Source organism: Rutidosis leptorrhynchoides, chromosome 5 (assembly GCF_046630445.1).
Source record: "Rutidosis leptorrhynchoides isolate AG116_Rl617_1_P2 chromosome 5, CSIRO_AGI_Rlap_v1, whole genome shotgun sequence".
In the NCBI taxonomy this organism is placed as follows: domain Eukaryota; kingdom Viridiplantae; phylum Streptophyta; class Magnoliopsida; order Asterales; family Asteraceae; genus Rutidosis; species Rutidosis leptorrhynchoides.
The window spans coordinates 203,806,635-203,831,898 of NC_092337.1; the positions used below are offsets into that span (position 1 = coordinate 203,806,635).

Sequence of the window (25,264 nt, forward strand, 5' to 3'; positions counted from 1 at the left end):
AGATGGCGTGCCTCATCGTTCATTCCTTTTGTTGTAATTTCACATATGTTTTGCATCTTATCGTCAAAATTAGTAGCTTTTGCTGAACTTAATCTTTGAAAGTGCGCTGTTTTACTCTGTTTTGTACATAAGATAAACTACAAACATACATAATATTTTTATTATTTTTTTATAAAATCTTTATTTATTTAAATAATTTAAATGAATAATTTTTAAAAATTTTGTTTCCTTTTACTTTAGGTAGTTTCGGTATGTTTACCTAGTCCGTCCCTGGAAAAAATTTAAAATTTGTCGTTTTTAAAGAGATTGTTTTAAAAGCAAATATTTTTGGGTTTTTTAATTTTTTTTGGTATATTTTAGATCAATAAAATTAAAAATAATGATAACAAAATTTTTTTCGCCCCGTCCTCGGGTAAATCAATTTCGGTTTCATGACCTAGCCTTCAACTTACGATGAATTTTAGAAATCATTTTTTTAAAATTAATGAAATAAAGTAAATTTTGTTTTTAAATTCACAAAAAAAATTAATTTTAAAAAGCATATTAATTCCATACAAAACATACAAAACAAAAATTCAGAATGGGGGGAGAAAACTAATTCTTTAGTGTCTGCTAGTGGAAAAGACCAATCGAATTCCATTCTCGGAACTACATGGGAACAGAACAACTAACTCTAGACAGCATTATTTCTTAGAACATTTGAATCTCCCCATACTTAGGTAGCTGTGGTGTCAAAATTGTGATTAACTTCATTGTCAATTTCTCTTGGACCATAATCAACTTGCATATCTGTGACTTTTGCTTTAAGCCATTGGTCGGATTCTTGTTTAATATCCACAAATTCAACTAGTTTTGCCTTTTCTTTAGGCGATAGATTGGATACTAATCGGTTACATAACTTAAATTTACCCTTGGTTCTAGCATCGCGAATCCGTTTAATAAGTTTCTTCATTGAACTGTTAATAACGGAGTCATTTAATTTCGTATCAACAACGGGGTTCTTTGTTATCAGGTCATCATTAGGTTTTACTTCATCTTCCCCACACTTAAGCATTTTATTTTTGTTAAGCACTACCGTTGGAGTTGGTAAAACAATATGGTTCTTACCAATCATTTTTGTTGGTTCAACGGTTTTGGTTGGTGGAGATTTAGACTTTTGACTCACAAATGTGATCGATTTTTCATTATTACTAAGTGGCATTCTACCCTCTCTTACATCAAATAACGCCCCGGTAGATGTTAAGAATGGTCGACCTAAAATTAGAGGAATGTTTGGGTCCTCTTCTATGTCAATGACAATAAATTCGACTAAAAAGGTTAAATTACCCACTTGAACTGGTGGGTTTTCAGCAATTCCAAATGGGTGCCTAATGGTTTAATCAAAAAGTCGAACACTCATCTCTGTTGGACTTAACTCACCTACTCCTAATCTTTTATATAATGAAAGAGGCATAACACTTACACTTGCACCTAAATATGCTAGTGCATCATACATGACACAATCACTAAGTAGACAAGGAACAATAAATTCACCCGGATCACCCAACCTGGGTGGAGGTTTCGGTGGAACTGTCTTCTCCGAGTTTATTTTTACGGTTTTTGTTTCTTGCACTTTCTTATTCTTCTTCTTCTTCTTTCCAGAGGTATCACAAACTTTATTACCTATTACTTGCTCATACTCAACTCCTTTTCTTGGAAACGGGATGGGTGGTCTGTATGGTGCCAACACTGGCTTTACATACTCAGGTGGTGGTGGTGGTGTTGTAACTTCTTCATTATTACTCACATCGAAAACCTTCCCATCTTCTGGAGCTGGTTTTTCAGAATTTGTTGACACCATATTAACATTCTCATTCTGAGGATTTATTTCAGTATTACTCGTTAGCTTTCCTTGTTCCCTCTCACTCATCATGCTAGCAAGAGTACCGACGTGTTTTTCTAGATTCAAAATGGAAGCTTGTTGAGTTCTTAATGACTGATAAAACCTCTCATTTATTTGGGTTTGAGATCTAATAAATTGTGTTTGAGATTCCATTAGCTTTGCCATCATTTCTTCTAGATTTGACTTTTTCTCTTCGGTGTGTTGTGGTGGTTTATACAAGCTAAGTTTTTGTTGATTGAAAGTGTTGTTTTGAGTTGGTTGGTTATTCGGACCATGTTGGTTATACGAGTTATTGTTGGGTACATTTGGATTGTAAAGAATGTTTTGATTTCGATTAAAGTTTGGCCTTGGCAGTTGATAATTATTTTGATAATTATTTCCCGGCCTTTGGTTCATGTAGGAAACATTCTCATGTTGTTCCATGGTTTGTTGAATGTGACAATCTTTCGTTAAGTGTGGTCCACCGCATTGTTCACAACTGATTCGTATTGCGTGAATATCTTTATTCATCTTTTCAATTCGTCTCTCTAAAGCATCTATTTTTGCGGAAACGGAATCAAAGTCATGGCTAGAATCAGCTTTAGCCACTTTAGATGATCGAAAGATATCTTTTTCCTGGTGCTACTCATGCGAGTGGGAGGCTATGTTATCAATAATTTTGTGAGCTTCGGTTGTGGTTTTCTTCATAATGGAACCACCAGCTGCTATGTCGATGTCTTTTCGTGTAGTAATGTCGCATTCTTGGTAGAATATTTGTACTATTTGATAAGTATCTAAACCGTGCTTATGACATCCTCTCAACAACTTTCCAAATCTTGTCCACGCCTCATATAGAGTTTCATTTGGCTTTTGCTTGAACGTAACAATTTATCCTTGAAGTCTCACGGCTTTAGATGCCGAAAAGAATTGTTTAAGAAAATTTTCAACTAAGACATCCCATGTATCAATCGCCCCTTCAGGTAACGATTCTAACCAATCTTTGGCATCTCCCTTTAAAGTCCAGGGAAATAACATGAGATAGATCTGTTCATCCTCAACTTCTCTGATTTTGAATATAGTACAGATCCTATTAAGAGTTCGAAGATGTTCGTTTGGATCTTCTTTTGGCGTACCTCTATATTGGCATTGATTAGTTACCATGTGTAGGATTTGTCCTTTGATTTCATAATCTGGCGCATTAATGTCTGGCTTAATAATGGCGTGACCTTGGCCCGTGCTTGTAGCTCTCATTCGATCTTCCATACTTAGAGGTTCCATTACTTCCATAATTGAAATTATTGAATATGAATCACTAGAGGATTCTGATTTAACGGTTTGTGGTTCAGGAGGAATGATTAGTGGTTCAGGATCTTGGAATTGTCCTTGAATATCCTCCGGTTTTCAATTTTGAAGTCGGGTTCAAAAAATGGATTATCGGGATTTTGAGTTGGAGTACTTGTTTGACTAGATGATGATTCTAAAGAAAAATCAATGGCGATAATATTGGCTAGATGTCTTGATCAAGTTACAGGTGGTGAACCTATGAAAGGTGGTGAACGTTTTTCTCGGTGCATTCACTGAATATCCTATTAGTTATAAAGATAAAAATTAGATAAGTTATCAAATTAATAGACTTTTTTGATTTTGCTCACGTTTCGAATAGCCGATAGATGCAGCAGGTAGCCAGGACCCTTTAAATTGGAAGCCCTCAACTAGCCACTAACAAATCCAACTATTACTACGAACCAGAAAATTTAGGATGTCTATCAATTTAACCTCTTAAAATAATTTTTCGTTTTGAAATTTAAAGAAGATAAAGAAAATTCTATGTCCTAAAAACTAGAGCGTCGAGAAATAAGAAAGAAAAAGAGCGTCGAAAAACGTCGAAAAATAAAAGGTCGAAAAATAAGCGTCGAAAAACAAACAGTCGAAAAATAAATATTAAAACTTACGTCTAAAGATATCAAAGCTTAAAAGGAATTCTATATCCAAAACGGCAATATCTTAAAAAGTACTAAAATCTTAAAACGGTGTCGCAAAATTCTAAAGCACCTAAATCTTAGTCTAAAAAAAAACACTTAAGGGATTTTACGGTAAAGCCTAAAAATCTAGAAATATAAAAATTACTACGGAAAAATACTAAACTTAAAATAATATAGCGAATGATAAATATTAAGAAATAAATGATAAAAATACAAATTATAACTAAAATGATAAAAATACAAATTTTATAAAGATATTATTTTTATATTATTATTTTATAAAAGTATTAATTTATATAGTTTATAATAATTATTAAACTTAATAATACTAATTAAAACTAAAAATAAAACTAAATTAAACTAATTAATATTTTAATTTAACCCTAATTATAATTAATTATATATTAAACTTAACCCTAATTTGATTCAGTCGAGGATCAGACCTGTCAGAGCAAGTCATGCGGTCGCATGAGTTATTAAGGCTCTGCTCATGCGATCGCATGGAATCGGATACCAGGCTTGGTGTTAGGCTTCTACAGTACTAGGCCCGAATAATTTTTAATATATATTTTTTTAATTTACAAAATATTTATAGAAAATATAATAAACTTATATTTTAAAAACTTAATTTTTTTTATATTAAAAATATAACTTTTATATTAAAAATATATTTTTGTATATATTTAAAACTTAAAAAAAATTATATTTTTACAAAAAGAGATTAAAATATATATATATATATATATATATATATATATATATATATATATATATATATATATATATATATATATATATATATATATATATATATATATATATTTAGCGTTTTGCTTTCGGCTCCCCGACAGCAGCGCCAAAAATACTTGATGTGCGCAGAGGTGTATACGAAATAGTTATATTTTTATTACGAAATACTATTAAATACGATACAATTTTACACAAGTTATTTATTTATTTATAAAATGGATATACCTAAACCTTGCTAAAGCACTTATAGGCAGTGTATCTAATCGTACAGTAGTGTAGTTTTTAGTAAGTCCGGTTCGTCCACAGGGAACTAGCCAAGTTTAACGTTAATTTTTTTTTTACTATATTTCTATAAATATATATATATATATATATATATATATATATATATATATATATATATATATATATATATATATATATATATATATATATATATATATATATAGTATTATTATTATTATAAAAAGGGAGTTTTTACCGTTTAATGACCGGTTTGTCGATTTTATGTCTTAAGTCGCAGTTAAAACCTAATGTAAAATATTAAAAATAAATATAACTTAATTTAGAGCGTAAAGTAAATGACAATAATTAAAGTGCGATAAATAAAAGTACGATAAATAAAATTGCGATAATTAAAAAGTATGATAATTAAAAGTGCAATAAATAAAATGACAGTAAATAAAAGTGCGATAAAATATGAAATAAAAATATTATGCTTATTTAAACTTCTGTAATCATGATGTTTGACGTTTTGATTTTAATTAATTGTTACCCGGGTTAATTGTCCTTTGTCCTGGTTTATTTGATACCTATCTGGTTCTTGTCCATAATAGTCCATCGGTCATAATTATAAAATGCTCGTCAAATTAACCTTATTCCCGAAGTCAAATATTCCAACTAATTAGGGATTCGAACTGTAACAAGATTTTAATACTTTGTTAATAATTACACCAGGTTATCGACTACGTGTAATCCAAGGTTTTAATACTTTGTTAACAATTTCACCAATTATCCTTGTATGTAATCGACCTCTATTTTAATGAGATATGAATATTAATTTACCCACTTGATCAGAATGAATAATCAATTACCCAACCCGAATAACTAATTAAATGATTGTAAACGATGTCGTATAAATATCACTAAATAGGACATTCGTAATCAATTTAATAATTATTAGTTTGACTAATTTGAAGATAGGTTCGACAGGTTTCAATGAGTTGTCATTCGATTAGACAATACCCCCTACCTATTAATAGTCAATAGTCCAATGTTCACAATTATCCAAACCTTAATTATGGTACAAAATCCAATAACCTCGTCTTAATATTTTAGTCCAACATCACGATTACTTCGGTTCAAATAAGCATAATAATAACTTAGTTACGAGAAATTAATTTAAAAAGGAAGAGCATAGCTTACAGTGGTATTTAATCGTGTAGCGTTACACGGACAGAGTTCCGACTTTAAAACCCGTAAAACATTTCTTACATTAACCCAACTAAACCATAATTTATTATTAATCTTAATTATAATTAAAATTATAATTATAAATATATATTACATAGAGAGAAAGAGAGATTGAAAAAGTTGGTATATTTCGTGCAGAATTCGTCGCCTTTTATAGCACTTGGCCAGATTCTGATGCCCATGAGATCGCATGGATTTTGTGCCTTCTGGCCATGCGATCGCATGGCCCTCTGATCCAGCTCACATGCTTTTGTTTTCAAGTTTGCCGACGGTTTTTAATATATAATATAATATATATATAATTTTAAGAATTATTTATATATTATATTATATTTATGTGCATAGTTGACTTGTAATTTTAGCTCCGTTGCATCGCGCGGTGATAGTTGGTTCATGTCCCGGTTTCGGATTTTCGAACGTCCTTGCGTACAATTTAATATCTTTTATTTTGCGTTTTGCGGCTCGTACTCTTGTAATTTTGAGACGTTTCTTATCAATAAATTGACCCACTTGGATTGTACTTTGTACTTTTTAGCGTTTTGGTCATTTGCGTCTTCAATTCGTCGAATCTGTCTTTTGTCTTCACCTTTTATTATTTAAACGAATATCACTTGTAAATAGAACAATTGCAACTAAAAGCTTGTCTTTCTTGAGGGATAATGCTATGAAATATATGTTCGTTTTTAGCATTATCAATATTCAAACATGTAACCCGGAGAACATCATTCATTTGGTTAATAATGAAATTAACAATGAAGAAGATAGGGTTAAAAACTTGCAGGATGGGTCAGTTGAAGATGGGGTTAGCAGTTCCAGTCAACATCTAGTGACTCAACGGGCTGATGAGTTGCCGGAAACGGGGCAGATAATTGAGCAACGGAACTGTAACAACAATATTAGTAATGGGGTGCTGATTATTGAAGATGAAGGTACTGGAGGTTTAGAGTTGCCGAAAACAGAGTCGTCAACGCCTGTTTAGGTGATCGTCGACGATACTAATGATGGTTTTTTGAATGCTGAATGATGTGGTAGTCGTTCATAATAATATAAAAACAATGATAAAATACTTACCTAATTAACATAAACCCGATCATTATAGCAACGAGTAAGTATTCAGTCAAGGTTCGTTCCACAGGGAGCAATTTACATGAATCTCAAAACACTAATCCTAAGTTGATTGGGGGGTTTTGATTAAGTGTTGATTAAGCTAAACTTAAACTAAAAGAGATTAACAAATAAGATAAAAATGTGTCCACTTGATTATTCAACCTTTTGCCATGGTTTACCCAACTCATTCATTACACAACAATGTTTAAACATATAGTTTCATTTTCGTTCGTCAACTTCCATAAAACCTCAATTAAATGAAATTCGTTAACTCTCGTAGACTCATTTCAAAAGATCAAACTATGTTTTGAGTGAAATCATTGAGACATCGGTTTTAGATTAAAATCCCTTAAAAATCCGTTAATTTATTTAACGGGTAGGTACTGTAGTGACCCGAACTTTTCCATGTTTATATATATATATATATATATATATATATATATATATATATATATATATATATATATATATATATATATATATATATATATATATATATATATATATATATATTAAATGAAATTGTTATTTACATGATTAAGTGTTTCCAACATGTTAGGCAATCAAACTTGTTTAGACTTGATTAATTGAAATAGGTTTCATATAGACAATTGACCACCCAAGTTGACCGGTGATTCACGAACGTTAAAAACTTGTAAAAACTATATGATGATATATATATGGATATATATATATATAGTTAACATGATATTATGATAAGTAAACATATCATTAAGTATATTAACAATGAACTACATATGTAAAAAATAAGACTACTAACTTAATGATTTTGAAACGAGACATATATGTAACGATTATCGTTGTAACGACATTTAAATGTATATATATCATATTAAGATATATTAATATATCATAATATCATGATAATATAATAATTTAACATCTCATTAGATATAATAAACATTGAGTTAACAACATTTAACAAGATCGTTAACTTAAAGGTTTCAAATCAACTTTTACATGTAACAACTAACGATGACTTAACGACTCAGTTAAAATGTATATACATGTAGTGTTTTAATATGTATTCATACACTTTTTAAAGATTTCAAGACACTTATCAAAATACTTCTACTTAACAAAAATACTTACAATTACATCCTCGTTCAGTTTCATCAACAATTCTACTCGTATGCACCCGTATTCGAACTCGTACAATACACACCTTTTAGATGTATGTACTATTGGTATATACACTCCAATGATCAGCTCTTAGCATCCAATGTGAGTCACCTAACATATGTGGGAACCATCATTTGGCAACTAGCATGAAATATCTCATAAAATTACAAAAATATGAGTAATCATTCATGACTTATTTACATGAAAACAAAATTACATATCCTTTATATCTAATCCATAAACCAACGACCAAAAACACCTAAAAACACTTTAATTCTTCAATTTTCTTCATCTAATTGATCTCTTAAGTTCTATCTTCAAGTTCTAAGTGTTCTTCATAAATTCTACAAGTTCTAGTTTCATAAAATCAAGAATACTTCCATGTTTGCTAGCTTACTTCCAATCTTGTAGAGTGATCAACCAACCTCAAGATATCTTTCTTATTTACAGTAAGATATCTTTCTAATAAAAGGTAATACTCATATTCAAACTTTGATTCAATTTCTATAACTATAACAATCTTATTTCGAGTGGAAATCTTACTTGAACTTGTTTTCGTGTCATGATTCTACTTCAAGAACTTTCAAGCCATTCAAGATCCTTTGAAGCTAGATCCATTTGCCTCTTTTCCAGTAGGTTTATCCACAAAACTTGAGATAGTAATGATGTTCATAACATCATTCGATTCATACATATAAAGCTATCTTATTCGAAAGTTTAAACTTGAAATCACTAGAACATAGTTTAGTTAATTCTAAACTTGTTCGCAAACAAAAGTTAATTCTTATAACTTGAATTTTAAAATCAACTAAACACATGTTCTATATCTATATGATATGCTAACTTAATGATTTAAAACCTGGAAACACGAAAAACACCGTAAAACCGGACATACGTCGTCGTAGTAACACCGCGGGCTGTTTTGGGTTTCATGATTAAAAACTATGATCAACTTTGATTTAAAAGTTTTTCTTCTGGGAAAATGATTTTTCTTATGAACATGAAACTATATCCAAAAATCATGGTTAAACTCAAAGTGGAAGTATGTTTTTCAAAATGGTCATCAAGACGTCATTCTTTCGACTAAAATGACTACCTCTTACAAAAATGAATTGTAACTTATATTTCTGACTATAAACCTATACTTTTTCTGTTTATATTCATAAAATAGAGTTCAATATGAAACCATAGCAATTTGATTCACTCAGAACGGATTTAAAATGAAGAAGTTATGGGTAAAACAAGATTGGATATATTTTGACTTTTGTAGCTACGGGAAATATTAACAATTCTATACAAATCATATCCTAGCTAACTTATATTATATTATACATGTATTCTAATATATTATGTAATCTTGAGATACCATAGACACGTATGCAAATGTTTTGACATATCATATCGACCCATGTATATATATTATTTGGAACAACCATAGATACTCTATATGCAGTAATGTTGGAGTTAGCTATACAGGGTTGAGGTTGATTCCAAAAATATATATACTTTGAGTTGTGATCTAGCGTGAGACATGTATACACTGGGTCATGGATTGATTCAAGATAATATATATCGATTTATTTCTGTACATCTAACTATGGACAACTAGTTATAGGTTACTAACGAGGACAGCTGACTTAATAAACTTAAAACATCAAAATGTATTAAAAGTGTTGTAAATATATTTTGAACATACTTTGATATATATGTACATATTTGTTATAGGTTCGTGAATCGACCAGTGGCCAAGTATTACTTCCCGACGAAGTAAAAATCTGTGAATGTGAGTTATAGTCCCACTTTTAAAATCTAATATTTTGGGATGAGAATACATGCAGTTTTATAAATGTTTTACAAAATAGACACAAGTAATTTAAACTAAATTATATGGGTGAATGATCAAAGCCGAATATGCCCCTTTTGCTTGGTAACCTAAGAATTAATAAACCGATCTACTAATTGACGCGAATCCTAAAGATAGATCTATTGGGCCTAACGAACCCCATCCAAAGTACCAGATGCTTTAGTACTTCGAATTCGTTTTTATCATGTCCGAAGGATTTCCTGCAATGATAGGGGATATTCTTATATGCATCTTGTTAATGTCGGTTACCAGGTGTTCACCATATGAATGATTTTTATCTCTATGTATAGGATGTATATTGAAACATGAAATCTTGTGATCTATTATTATGATTTGATAATATATAGGTTAAACCTATAACTCACCAACATTTTTGTTGACGTTTTAAGCATGTTTATTCTCAGGTGATTATTAAGAGCTTCCGCTGTTGCATACTAAAATAAGGACAAGATTTGGAGTCCATGCTTGTATGATATTATGTAAAAATTGCATTCAATAAACTTATTTTTGATGTAATATATTCTTATTGTAAACCATTATGTAATGGTCGTGTGTAATCGGTATATTTTAGATTATCATTATTTGATAATCTACGTAATGCTTTTTAAACCTTTATAGATAAAATAAAGGTTATGGTTGTTTTAAAAATGAATGCAGTCTTTGAAAAACGTCTCATATAGAGGTCAAAACCTCGCGACGAAATCAATTAATATGGAACGTTTATAATCAATATGAACGGGACATTTCACATTTCTTATCAATAAATTGAACTACTTGGATTGTACTTTATACATTTTAGCGTTTTGGTCGTTTGCGTCTTCAAATCGTCGAATCTGTCTTTTGTCTTCACCTTTTATTATTTAAACGAATATCACTTGTAAATAGAACAATAGCAACTAAAAGCTTGTCTTTCTTGAAGGATAATGCTATGAAATATGTGTTCATTTTTAGCATTATCAAATATTCTCACACTTGAGCATTGCTTGTCCTCAAGCAATATAAAGCTTGAATATAACTTTACTAGAATCACTTCTTTATTCTTCACACTGTGTACATCAGTGATTTTGATACGACGGTATGAACAATGATAGTAACGATGTGGTTTACAGTCCCACATGACTAAAAATTTAGACCTTTAAGGAAATTGAATCTTTATGAAAACATTTGATCTTTTGAAAATTCAATCTAGCTTTTACCCTAGATAAGTTTTCCGGAATAACCCTTCACCGGTGTTTGCAAAATGTTTTTGTGGGTTTTGTGGGTTGCAGATTTGAAAATTTTAGCTCAAAACTTGCGATTTTGTGTCACCCACTTACTAACCTTGTATTGGGAAAGCAACACGTCCAGTATACTTGCTTCGTATATTACCTTTCGGTAAACTACCGTCCGGTTGTAAAGGAAAACGTTCAACAAGCAACTGTTAAGGCAATGTCTAATGACATGCTTTTGATTATGATCTATATCGTGTTGGATGCAATTACTATCCTTTGTAGGAGAAATAGTAAAGATCACCGTATAATTTTTCGGTCTGGCACAAGGTCCTGTCTTCGACCATGCTATGCAACCACCGTTCTTACGGTTGACACCCGATTTGGTTTAGGTGACCTAATGAATTCCTAGGATTTTACGTTCAATGGTAATGAACGCATTGAAAATATGTTTTCAGAAAAAAAATCGGTTTGTAATTTGATCAAAATATTTTCTCGTTCAAGCTCGAGTTTAGATATCATCGAATTCTATGAGTTTGTAATTCTCAATCTTTAAGGTCAATCTCAAGGATTGAGTAATATCAGGCTTAAATGCTGATTTTTGATCTTTAAGGAGATTATCCTTTCTGGGGGTCTGATTCATTAGTCTTATAAGCTAATTTACACGGTGCCCCCCACCCATTGTACGAGACAGATCCTCTCATGGTAAGGATAAGTCTGACCACTTGGCGACCCTGTTTGATGCTGAGGTCCGTGGATTTCCAGCTGATTTTTGAGAAAACTTTACAAGGTTTTTTGCAGTCTCTACAACTGATCTGGACGACAACTTCCTGACCTAAATCAAGAAGCGCGTGTCTTTTTCTCGGAAGACTGTACTTCCTTATAAATTCTATTTATATTACAATAAACTGGGTAAAACTGATTAATATTGTCCAAAACAAAAGTATCTTCAATTATTTGTACAAAAATATGTGATATATGTTCTAAATAACTTGGTAAATTTTTTCCACACTTGGCTTTTATTTTTCTTTTTTTGCCTTTTTATTCTCTTATATTCTATTTTAAATGAACTCGAGCGTTTTGGGTTGTTTCTCAATTTATGTCCTTTCCGAGGTAACAATAATTTCGGTGTTAACACCTAGTTTTATCGTTCATAAATATGTATAAAAATGATTTTGAGTTCATTTAGTTAAAAATTTTTAAAAATTTTACTAGAAGTGGGTAGTCAGTATATAAGACTATGGCTGTTCTTTATTATCAGAGAGCACTAGATTCTAATACAACTACTGCGTTACTAGTAAAGTTTAACGGTGGCTATTAAACCAAGTGTATAAGTCAAAAAAATTTAAAACCGAAAGAATTTAATCCCTTTATTTTTTTTAATTTTTTTTAATTTTCTTTTTTTAATTTTTTAATTTTTTTCTTTATTTTATTTTTTTAATTTTTTTAGTTTTTTTATGTTTTTTATGTTTTTTTATTTTTTATATTTTTTATTATTTTTTTTTCATTTTTTTCATTTTTTTCTTTTTTCTTTTTTTTTATTTTTTTATGTTTTTTATTTTTCTTTTTATTTTTATTTTTTTCTTTTTTTTACAACGCCGAAAGCGAAACGCTATAAAAAATTTTAGTTTTTAAGATATTTTTGTAAAAATATATAAGTTTTAAAAAATATAAAAACATAAAAAAATATTTTTCTATATTTTTAAGTGTTTATGTAAAAAGAAAATATATTTTATTTAATTTATATAATGGTAAAAAAGTATTATTTTTAGTTCTTAAAAAATATAAATTTATTTATAATAAATATTACTTATATATTATTTTTATAAATTAAAAATCATAAAAATTAAATTAAAAAGTAATCGGGCCAAGATATACTGTAGCAGCCCAAGACCTGAACTGGATCAATAGTCCATGCGATCGCATGGACAGACAATTGAAACCTCATGCGTTCGCATGAGGTGAGGTGACAGGACCTGAACCTTAGTCTGATCAAATTAGAGTTTGTAATTAATAATAATTATAATAATTAATTAAGTTTAGGGTTTATTAAATTAATAATTAGTTTATCTTTAATTTAAATTTGAATTATTAAGTTTTATTAGAATTAATAATTATATAATTTTATAATTTTATATAAAATAATACTATAAAAATAATATTTTTATAAAAATAAGTAATTTTATTATTTTTGTATCTTTTTATTATTTAGTACGTAATTGTATATTTATCGTTCGTAATTAGTTGGTAACTTAGTATTTTGCCGTAGTAATTTTATATTTCTAAACTTTTAAGCTTTGCCGTAAAATCTCTTAAGTGCTTTTTCTTTAGATTAAGATTTAGGTGCTTTAGAATTTTACGACGTCGCTTATCGCTTTAATATTTAATAGATTTTAGTGCCTAATTAAGTTATTGCCGTTTTGGATTTAGAATTCCTTTAAGCTTTAATACCTTTAGACGCAAGTTTTAATTCTTAGTTTTTAGGCTTTTAAGTTTCGACGCTTTACTTTCTTATTATTATTTTCCGATCTTTTATTCCCGACGCTTGTTTTTAGACCTCTTATTTTTCGACGCGCTTTTCTTTTTCATTTCGACGCTCTAGTTTTAAGGACATAGATATTTTTTTTATCTTCTTTAAATTTCGACGAAAAATTATTTTAAGCGGTTAAATTGATAGACATTCAAAATTTTCTGGTTCGTAGTAATAGTTGGATTTGTTAGTGGCGAGTTGTGGGCTTCCAATTTAAAGGGTCCTGGCTACCTGCTGCATCTATTGGCTATTCGAAACGTGGGCAAAATCAGAAAAGTCTATTAATTTGATAACTTATATAATTTTTATCTTTATAACTAATAGGATATTCAGTGAATGTACCGAGCAAAACATTCACCACCTTTCATACGTTCACCACCTGTAACTCGATTAAGACATCTAGCCAATATAATCGCCGTTGATTTTTCTTTAGAATCATCATCTAGTCGACTAAGTACTCCAATTCAAATTTCTGATAATCCATTTTTTGAACCCGATCTCACAATTGAGAATCCGGAGGATATTCAGGGACAATTCAGAGATCCTGAACCACTAATCATTCCTCTTGAACCACAAATCATACAACCAGAGATTGTCGAGGAAGAAACCATTAAATCAGAATCCTCTAGTGATTCAGATTCAACAAATTCAATCATGGAAAATTCTGAACCTCTAAGTATGAAAGATCGAATGAGAGCTAAACGCACTGGCCAAGGTAACGCAATTACTCAACCAGACATTAATGTGCCAGATTATGAAATCAAAGGACAAATCCAACACATGGTAAATAATCAATGCTAATTTAGTGGTGTGCTGAAGGAAGATCCAAATGAACATCTTCATACCTTTAATAGGATCTATACTCTATTCAAAATCAGAGAAGTTGAGGATGAACAGATCTATCTCATGTTATTTCCCTGGACTTTAAAAGGAGAAGCCAAAGATTGGTTAGAATTGTTACCTGAAGGAGCGATTGATACATGGGATGTCTTAGTTGAAAATTTTCTTAAACAATTCTTTCCGGCATCTAAAGCCGTGAGACTTCAAGGAGAAATTGTTACGTTCACGCAAAAGCCAAATGAAACTTTATATGAGGCGTGGAAAAGATTTGGAAAATTGTTGAGAGGATGTCCTCAACATAGTTTAGACACTTATCAAATAGTACAAATATTCTACCAAGGATGTGACATTACTACACGAAAAGACATCGACATAGCAGCTGGTGGTTCCATTATGAAGAAAACCGCAACTGAAGCTTACAAAATTATTGATAACACAGCCTCCCACTCACATGAGTGGCATCAAGAAAAAGACATCGTTAGATCATCTAAAGCAGCTAGAGCCGATTCTAGCCATGATTTTGATTCCATTTCCGCAAAGATAGATGCTTTCGAAAGACGAATGGAAAAGATGACTAAAGATATTCATGCAATACGCATTAGTTGTGAGCAGTGTGGAGGACCACATTTGACAAAAGATTGTCTCGGCATTGAACAAATAATGGAACAAAGAGAGAATGTTTCATACATGAACCAAAGGCCTGAAAATAATTATCAGAATAATTATCAACCGCCAAGACCAAACTACAATCAAAATCAGAATTATAACCGAAATGTTCCATACAACAACCAACAAGGTCCTAGCAATCAACAAGTATCTAATAATACTTACAATCAGCAAAGACCTTTTTTCAAAATAAAGCACCACTAACCGATGATAAAAAGCCAAATTTAAAAGATATGATGTCGAAGCTAGTTGAATCTCAAACTCAGTTTTTCACATCTCAGAAACAAACAAATGAACAAAATGCTCAAGCATTTAGAAATCAACAAGCTTCTATTCAAAATCTGGAACAAGAAGTGAGCAACCTAGCAAGGTTGATAGGTGAAAGAAAATCGGGGAGTCTACCTAGTGATACAAATGCTAACCCCCGAAATGAAACAGCTAAAGCCATTACCACAAGAAGTGGTATTACACTTAAACCACCTAAAATACATGTAATTTCTGATGATGCTATTCCTACTCCACAGGCACCACAGCCTGAGCAAGATAAGGAAAACGAACCGGTAGTTAAAAAGGTTAATGAAGATAACATAGTTAAGGCTAAACCTTATGTTAAACCATACCAACCACCACTTCCTTACCTGAGTAAAATGAGAAAAGAAAGACTTGAAGCCGAGAAATCTAAATTCTTGGATATGTTTAAACAAATAAATGTCAATATTCCTTTCATTTATGTAATTTCAGGAATGCAAAGATATGCCAAATTCCTGAAAGATATAATCACAAATAGAAAGAAAATGGAAGAACTCTCAACTGTTACTATGAATGCTAATTGTTCTGCAGTACTATTGAATAAACTACCAGAAAAACTCTCTGATCCAGGAAGTTTCACAATTCCATGTTTTCTGGGTAGTCTTAGTTCAATAGAAGCATTGGTAGACTTAGGTGCTAGTATAAATTTAATGCCGTATTCACTAAACGCTAAACTAGACCTTGGAGAATTAAAATCAACACGAATAAGCATACAACTAGCCGATCGATCAAAAAAATATCATAGAGGGATAATGGAGAACATGCTACTTAAAGTTGGTACCTTAGTATTTCCAGTAGACTTTGTTATTATGGACATGGAAGAAGATTCTCGAGTTCTTCTTATATTAGGAAGACCATTCTTAAACACGGCTAAAGCAATAATAGATGTGTTTGGTAAGAAACTGACCCTAAGTATAGAGGACGTGAGTGTTACCTTTTCTGTTGATAGAGTCATGCAACAACCGCAATCTGCAGATGATACATGTTATTATATTCAAACTATAGATTCACATGTAGAATTGTTAGAAGAATTTCCAGAATTACAAGGAATAGGAGAATGTTCTTTAGGAGAAGGGACTGAACCAATTGATGAAGCTGCAATGTTAGCTGCACTTATGGTGAATGAATATGAACCAACAACAGAAGAACTTCAAATGTTAAAAGAGGAAGACAAATATCGATACAAATCATCGATAGAAGAACTACCGATATTAGAGTTAAAGCCACTTCCAACCCATTTGGAATACGCTTATTTACATGGTGAATCTGAATTACCTGTAATAATATCGTCTTCTCTTACTGAAAATGAAAAATCTCAACTCATTTCTATGCTAAAAGCTCATAAACCAGCTATTGCATGGAAGATTCATGACATTAAAGGCATAAGTCCTTCGTATTGCACACATAAAATCCTTATGAAAGAAGGTCATAAAACCTATGTGCGACGCCAACGAAGACTAAATCCAAATATGCAAGATGTTATTAAGAAAGAAATTATTAAACTGCTAGATGCAGGTTTAATTTATCCAATCTCTGATAGTCCATGGGTAAGTCCAGTTCAATGTGTACCTAAGAAAGGTGGCATGACTGTCATTACAAATGAAAAAGATGAGCTTATTCCTACTAGGACAGTAACAGGATGGCGTGTCTGTATTGATTATAGAAAATTAAATGACGCCACCAGAAAAGATCACTTTTCCTTACCTTTCATTGATCAAATGTTGGAAAGATTAGCCGGAAATAGTTACTATTGTTTTCTTGACGGTTTCTTCGGATACTTTCAAATTCCAATAGCACCCGAGAATCAAGAGAAAACCACGTTCACGTTTGCTTATGGTACTTTTGCTTACAAACGCATGCCATTTGGACTATGCAATGCCCCTGCAACCTTTCAAAGGTGCATGATGGCGATTTTTCACGATATGATAGAAGAATGCATGGAAGTTTTCATGGATGACTTTTCAATCTTTGGTGATACTTTTGAATCATGTCTAGTTAATCTTGAACGAATGCTTATTAGATGCGAGCAATCAAATCTAGTACTTAATTGGGAGAAATGCCATTTCATGGTTAAAGAAGGCATCGTTCTTGGTCATAAAATTTCAAAGGAAGGAATTGAAGTGGATAGAGCTAAAGTAGATGTAATTGCTAAACTTCCGCATCCTCCTAATGTTAGAGGAGTTAGGTGTGAAGACCCGTCCTAATCCATCCGGACGAAGTCCATATCGATTACAAACGATTCACAATAGTTGATTACATCGCGAGGTACTTGACCTCTATATGATACATTTTACAAACATTGCATTCATTTTTGAAAAGACAATCTTTCATTACTTCGAAAGTTGACGGCATGCATACGATTTCATAACATATCCAACTATACTTGACTTAATAATAATCTTGATGAACTCAACGACTCGAATGCAACGTCTTTTGAAATATGTCATGAATGACTCCAAGTAATATCTTTTAAATGAGCAACTGCACAGCGGAAGATTTCTTTCGTACCTAAGAATAAACATGCTTTAAAGTGTCAACCAAAAGGTTGGTGAGTTCATTAGTTTAACATAAATAAACATTTCCATCATTTTAATAGACCACAAGATTTTCATTTCTCATAAATATACGTCCCATGCATAGAGACAAAAATAATCATTCATATGGATTGAACACCTGGTAACCGACATTCACAATATACATATAAGAATATCCCCATCATTCCGGAATCCTCCTTCGGACATGATATAAATTTCGAAGTACTAAAGCATCCGGTACTTTGGATGGGGCTTGTTGGGCCCAATAGATCTATCTTTAGAGTTCGCGTCAATTAGGGTGTCTGTTCCCTAATTCTTAGATTACCAGACTAAAAAGGGGCATATTCGACTTCGATAATTCAACTATAGAATGTAGTTTTGATTACTTGTGTCTATATCGTAAAACATTTATAAAAGCAGCGCATGTATTCTCAGTCCCAAAAATATATATAAAAAGGGAATAATGAAACTCACAATACTATATTTTGTAGTAAAAATATGCATACGACGGAACTGAACAATGAAAGGTTGACCCCGGATTCACGAACCTATATCAATTGTATATCTGTTAAAACATATAATCGAAATCTAACAATTTCATATATTATTATTAATAGTTATTTTACTACATTATATGTTTCATTAATAAATTAATTAACTATATTTATTTTATATACTTTAGAGGAATAATTAGTATTTATTATAAAGGTATTAATATAGTTATGTTATATGTGATGAATATATCTTTACATATATAATATTTATTTGTTAAAATATTGTTAATAATAGTAATGAATAAAGAGTTGTATTTATTTGTAATAATAATCATGATAATGATAATCATTATAATAATAATGTTAATAATAATAAAACTCATGTTAATGTTAACAATATTAATAATAATAATAATAATAATTTTTATATAAAAATAAAATAAAATAATATATGATACTTTTAAATTAATGATATTAATAATACTAGTTAGATAATAATAATCATACAAATAATAATAATAATAATAATAATGATAATAATAATAACTATAATACTACCTTCAGAAAATTAATAGGCTTCAAAAAAAATATAAATTGTCTCCACCCAGGCTCGAACCCGTGACCTTTCGTTCCTCGCAAACACTCCTAACCAATCCGCTGACCATTCATTTCTGAATTGTATTCTATTCGAAATCATATAACTTCGTGTGGCCTTACTTCTTTCAACCCAGCAGGATTTTAGTCTCGGCCCAACAGCAATGATATTCGGCCCAACATTTAATTTACACTTCGGCCCAACAAGAAAACTGGATCTCGACAGCCCAACATCAATAAATCGTTCATGGCCCAACTGAGAGGATTATGGCCCAACAGTTTCTCTTGATAATTGAAAAAAACTTGTAGTGGCCTGGGTTCGAACCCAGGACCTCTCGTTTAAACTACACCACACCAAACCGTCCCTCTATTTTCTTTGTATCTGAAATAATTCATGGTTTAAATCTTTTTAACCATTTTATAACTTCTTCTTCTTAGTTTAAACACTGACCCATCACAACCAATTATCCTTTTTATTTTGATTCGTTAACATGATCTTCTCATCATCACTTCTCATTTAAAATTCATTCTAAAACATTATCATACTCATAACCCTAATCTTAATCATAATCCTAATTATAATCATAAAACATAACGTGTTCAATTCGTCATGACCATCCTTATTACTTCACGTATCATCATGTATTATCATCATTCATTTTAAAAGCGACCTTAACAAACCGTTATCCGTTAACATCAACATCTTATACTATCATCACATCAATATCTATTCATCATTGTGTATATTTATACCCAACCACAGCTCATCGTAAAAAAAAAAATAATTACTTACGTATGTATCATGGGTTCGGCCACCTACCCATTGCCACGACATAGAAGAGTCACCAGCATATCGATGTCTTTTAATATTTTTTTTTAAAGTATTAACACCCACTTGTAATTGTTGGCCACCTTCTCCAATTGTTGACTAGCTTTTCCTTTTTTTTATAATACAAATATCGACCCTTGAATTCTTTAACGTTCCACTTGCTCCTTAAAAAAAATGCCATGTGATAATATTCTAAAACCAAATTGACAAAAACCCAAAACCATTAAATGGTATTGTATATAACTTCTTTTGTTTTATAACCTCACGCATCATCAGCGGAAACAAATAGATGATGGTGTTTCATGACAGGCATTCGAATGGAACAAAGGCAAGAACAAAGGACGTTAGTTATTGCAATAATTTGATAGCAGTAAAAAAAAATAAAACGATTGCAGCCGGAGTAGGATTCTGTGGTGGTGACGTTGGACAGCTGCAAAATGCAGTAGCAGTTAGAGTTTAAGGTGATTTATTTGTTGGTCGATGGGTTATGGTGACTTGAGCCGAAATAGTAGCTACAAAATTTGTAGAAGAAAAGGAGGTGGCGGTTAGTGATTGAGGAGAATGGTGGAGGTGTTAAAGGCCGAGAGTGGATGAAGGTGATGGCTCGCGGTGGTTAGATGATGATATGGGTAGTCAAGGGTGGCGATGAGTGTTCATGGTGATTGTTTATGTAAATCGTTTTTGTACTACAAATACCAGAGTTGGTTGATTTATATCATCAAAGTGAATATCGATTTTAATTTCCCAGACAAGAACAGGAAAAAGAGTTAAAAATTAGATTAAGATGGATAACTGCATTTGTTTGATATTGATAAAGTGATTGACCAGTTGGATTTTAGTAGGCAGGAGACGAATATAAAAAAAATAAGACTATCTCGTGATGTAAAACAATCTGTGCGAATCTCTCTTTCTGCTTTAAAGATTTTATTCAATTACAATAAATAATTAAATATTATATGTAATTATTAATTCTAATAATGTTAATAATAATTATATTGATAATAATAATCCTATTAGTATTAATAATAATAATCGATAAGAATACTGATTATAATCTTCATATATCTGTATTTATATTAGTATTTGTATATTCCATTTATTTATAATACTATATTTATAAATTATAATTAATCTTATTAATAAATATAACCTTAATGATAATACACCTAATATTATATTTAGTAATAATATAACATAATGATAATAAAAGTTTTATGAATGATAATAATATAATAACTTATATTTATCGAATTTCTTATATATATATATATATTAATATATATTTTAACTATTATATATGCAATTATGTTTTTTTTAATATTGATTAGGTAGCTATACTAACTAGGTATAAATTAATTCAAAAATATACATTTAATACTTTGTTAACGTTGATAAATTATATTCAAAATCATTTACATTTTTAATTCTAAAATATAAATTATATTTTATAATTTCGAATCATTATATATATTTACATTTATATACATACATATTACTAACAATAATTGTCCGTGAATCGTCGAGAATGGTCGAAGGTCAATTGAATATACAAAATAGTTCAAAGTTTTTGAGACTCAACATTACAGACTTTGCTTATCGTGTCAGAATCATAAAAGAATTAAGTTTAAATTTGGTCGGAAATTGCCAGGTCATCACATTAGGAGTTTTCTAGGGCATGCCGGTTTTTACCGACGTTTCATAAAAGACTTTTCTAAAATTGCCACTCCTACGAACAAACTCCTAGAAAAGGATGCTCCATTCATCTTTTCAGATGAATGTATCAAATCTTTTAATATTCTTAAAGAAAAACTCACTAATGCGCCGATCATGATAACTCCAAATTGGAATCTACCATTTGAACTCATGTGCGATGCAAGTGATTTTGCAATGGGAGCCATTTTAGGACAAAGGATTGAAAAACGATTTCAACCTATTTATTACGCTAGTAAGATGTTACAAGGAGCACAAACAAATTATACAACTACTGAAAAAGAACTCCTTTCTATTGTCTTTTCTTTTAACAAATTTCGTTCATATCTCGTTCTAGCTAAAACGGTGGTCTATAACGACCATTCTGCTCTTAGATATCTATTTTCAAAATAAGATGCCAAACCACGATTAATCCGTTGGATATTGATCTTACAAGAGTTTGATATTGAAATTCGAGATAAAATGGGAGCAGAAAATCTCGCCGCTGATCATCTTTCTCGCCTTGAAAATCCTAAATTAGAAGTTCTAAATGAATCAGCCATTCAAAACAACTTTCCTGATGAATATCTTTTGAAAATCGATTATAATGAAATTCCATGGTTTGCAGACTATGCAAACTACTTTGTATGTGAATTCCTTGAAAAAGGGTTGTCGTACCAAAAACGAAAGAAATTCTTTAGTGATATAAAACACTATTTCTGGGAAGATCCACATTTGTTTAAAAGTTGTCCCCATGGAATAATACGCCGATGCGTATTCGGAGATGAAGCTATTCAAATCTTAAACCATTGTCACACAGGACCAACAGGAGGGCATTATGGGCCTCAACTAACAGCAAGAAAATTCTACGACGCTGGATTCTATTGACCTACAATTTTCAAAGACGCACGCCTTCTTTGTAAATCCTGTAATGCATGTCAAAGGGCCGGAAAAATAAGTCAACGTAATGAAATGCACCAAAATATCATTCAAGTATGTGAAGTATTTGACGTTTGGGGTATTGACTTTATGGGTCCATTTCCAAAATCTCATAATAATCTCTACATTCTCGTTGTCATTGATAATGTATCTAAATGGGCGGAAGCACAAGCTCTCCCAACTAACGATGCACGAGTTGTAGTCAACTTCTTAAAACGTCTTTTTGCTAGGTTTGGAACACCGAAAGCTTTAATAAGTGATCGGAGTACTCATTTTTGTAATAATCAACTTGAGAAAGTTCTCAAAAGATATGGAGTAACTCATAAAATCTCAACCGCTTATCATCCACAAACAAGTGGAAAAGTTGAAAATACCAACCGAGCATTAAAACGTATTCTAGAGAAAATCGTAGGATCAAATCCGAATGAATGATCCATGAAATTGGAGGATGCACTCTGGGCTTTTAGAACAGCCTACAAAACTCCAATTGGCACCACACCTTTTAAACTCGTTTACGAAAAAGTATGTCACCTTCCAGTAGAAATTGAGCACAAAGTATTTTGGGCTTTGAAGACGTGTAATCTTGATTTACATGAAGCTGGACGTCTACGGTTAAGTCAACTAAACGAATAAGAAGAATTAAGACATGATGCATATGAAAATTCGTTAATCTATAAGGAAAGAACGAAGAAATGGCATGATAAAAGAATTAGAAGTTCAAGAGAATTCAAGGAAGGAGACCGAGTTCTTCTTTTCAATTCAAGATTCAAGCTATTTCCTGGAAAATTGAAATCAAGATGGTCTGGACCATTTATAGTCAAAAAAGTTTTCCCGTACGGAACAGTAGAGTTAATAAATTCAAATGAGATTGAATTTAAAGTTAATGGTCACAGAGTTAAACATTACATAGATAATCCAATGGAAGTTGAAGATGAAGTTAATCACAATTTCGACACCACAGCTAACTAAGTGTGAGAAGATTCTAATCTTTTAAGGGTAATATGAAATTCTGTTAGAGTTAAATGTTTTGTTTTCGTGTAATTCTCGAAAATGAAATCCGCATGGTCTTTCCCTAACAGACCCTAAAGAACTAGTCTTCTCCCTCCATTCTGAATTTTTATTCTTTTAGGTTTTACGAGATGAAGAATTCTTTTGATCTGAACCATGGTCTACTACTACACACTATGATTACTAAACGTAATAATAACATCTTCTAGAGTGAACTGGTATCATTCATAAGAGGCAAAATGGACGAAGTGAGAAAAGAACTCGGGAAGAATCATCATAAGACACATTATGGTAAAGGAAAATCAAAATCCGCAACAAAAAGAAGAGCACGACACCTTGAAAGATATCATAAATGCGGAAAATGGTCACACGAAGGTAAATGTTCGAACAATCAAACATTTTCAAATACCGAATTTGTTACTCTATGCAGAGAAGGACCGTTCATATGTTTAGAAGAAAAGATATTGAAAAATCGAAGTTACGCTTATGTAGCTATGGAAAACTAAATCACACGACTCTCTTATGAGTCGGCTAAAGCAGGTCTCTAAGAATTCTATCTCACATGTAGGTATGTACAGTTTTTATTTTTTTATTTTATTTTATTGCTTTTAACCTTTTGATAATAAACGCTGAATCGTTCGCTATAAAATATTAAATTGATATTCAATAAAATTAGGTATGCGAAACCAAAATTATAGATATCATACAAAAATTTATTACATCACTGCGAAATTTACCGTTTATTCATAATGTATAAATATCTTTAATCAATCAAATCAAAATATTTCAAAAATTCGTCAGGAGTAAAACTAGTTAATATATCTGAAATTACTTTACCCAAAAAGAGGGACGTATATTTTTGTTAATATTTGATTGATTAAAGTGGGATAAAAGACCAAAAAGATTTTTATTTTTATCTTGTTTAAAAAAATTAATATATAACTATTTTTTCAAATCTAAGATTGTAAAAATATTCGTATTTTAATGAAATTTTATTTTATGCATTTTAAATTTAAGTTTGGTGTGAATTTAAAAAACAAAAATTTACTTTATTTCATTAAGTTAAAAAATTTGATATTTAAAATTCGTCGTAAGTTGAAAACTAGGTCGTTGAACCGAAATTGCTTTATCCAAGGGTGGGACAAGAAATTTTATTATCATTATTTTTAATTTTATTGATCTAAAGTATGCCAAAAAGATTAAAAAATCTAAAAATCTTAGCTTTTAAAACAACACTTTAAAAAGACAAATTTTTAAAATTTTATCGAGGGACGAACTAGATCAACGTACCGAAACACCCTCAATATAAAAAGAAAAAAATTTTAAAAATTTAATCAGTTTATGTTTTATAATTAAAAGGTTTTAAAAAAAAAAATACCTAGGCCCCATGCGATCGCATGAGATTTACACTTCACCACCATGCGATCGCATGGAGCTGAATATC

At 30.9% G+C, this 25,264-nt stretch overlaps 1 non-coding gene across 1 annotated transcript; it reads right to left on the minus strand.

Moving 5' to 3' along the window:
• Nucleotides 1-14,956: 14,956 nt before the first annotated feature.
• On the minus strand, nt 14,957-15,063 carry LOC139851082 (small nucleolar RNA R71). Its single transcript, XR_011760444.1, has one exon. It is a non-coding gene; the product is annotated as a small nucleolar RNA R71 (small nucleolar RNA).
• Between the last annotated feature and the right edge of the window lie 10,201 nt (nt 15,064-25,264).